Source organism: Arachis duranensis, chromosome 6, assembly GCF_000817695.3.
Source record: "Arachis duranensis cultivar V14167 chromosome 6, aradu.V14167.gnm2.J7QH, whole genome shotgun sequence".
NCBI lineage: Eukaryota > Viridiplantae > Streptophyta > Magnoliopsida > Fabales > Fabaceae > Arachis > Arachis duranensis.
This window is the reverse complement of record NC_029777.3, coordinates 33,262,883-33,264,032: the sequence shown is the minus strand read 5'-3', so window position 1 is coordinate 33,264,032 and position 1,150 is coordinate 33,262,883. Positions and strand designations below refer to the sequence as shown.

At 37.7% G+C, this 1,150-nt stretch overlaps 1 pseudogene; it reads right to left on the bottom strand.

Annotated features, from left to right (window-relative positions):
• The window catches only part of LOC107493543 (uncharacterized), a 14,417-nt pseudogene extending 13,267 nt beyond the window's left edge, over nt 1-1,150 (bottom strand).

Genomic DNA, 1,150 nt, shown 5'->3' with positions numbered 1-1,150 from the left:
GCATTCATCAAGTTGAGGAACAAGTGATATCTTAGAACAAGAATAAGCTGAATTGAATAGAAGAACAATAGTAATTGCATTAATACTCGAGGTACAGCAGAGCTCCACACCTTAATCTATGGTGTGTAGAAACTCCACCGTTGAAAATACATAAGAACAAGGTCTAGGGAGGTCAGAATCCAACAGCATCTGCAGTCCTTTTCAGCCTCTGAATCAGATATTTGCTCAGGTCCCTCAATTTCAGCCAGAAAATACCGGAAATCACAGAAAAACACACAAACTCATAGTAAAGTATAGAAAAGTGAATTTTAACTAAAAACTAACAAAAATATAATAAAAACTAACTAAAATATACTAAAAACATACTAAAAACAACGCCAAAAAGCGTATAAATTATCAGCTCATCACCAATCTCTTGCCAACTCGAGTTACATGTCATTGTGATGAAGAGGTCTGGATATCCATATTTCTTACAAATTGCCATAGCATCTTGACAATTATTAAACATGTATCTCATGCCACCAGTGAAGGACGCAGGTAGGATGATACGTTTACCTGCTTTGGAAGCACGTGTCTCACCCCTAACAACTGCATCTTGAATCCCTTTGTATATATCACTCCTCACCTTGGTTTGGTTGTTTTAATAGTAGGTCAACCTTTGTGCTTCAATCATAGAAAAGCAATCAACCAAGAACTGCTGAAATAATCTTCCACCATTGACAATGGTTGCATACTCGACCTTTCTCTCTTGTATTCTAAATGCTATGAACTCCCTTAAACTCACACGCTGTCTCTTTCTATTTTCATTAGCCCTATGAGATTCTCGCAAAGGAATGTCTTCTTGGTAGCCATCTTCACCGTAAGGAAACATCATAGGGTACTGAAGAGGAATAAATGCGGTGTGTGTCTCATGAATTCTTTGCAAATGTCCGGACTTTAATTGAACTATAATATCACGCCCTGCATCTCCAGAATCAAAATCTCCTACTATTAGAGTTGCGACCTCATTAGAAGATGGTAAATTGTAGACTCTCGCGTCCTTTGATCTTTTCCGGTACAACCGTAGCCTTATATTTGCGATATCTCCTTGATTCAGGTAGTTTCTCACTATCCTAAATGTGTGAGCAAGAACATTATGTTGATCGATCAT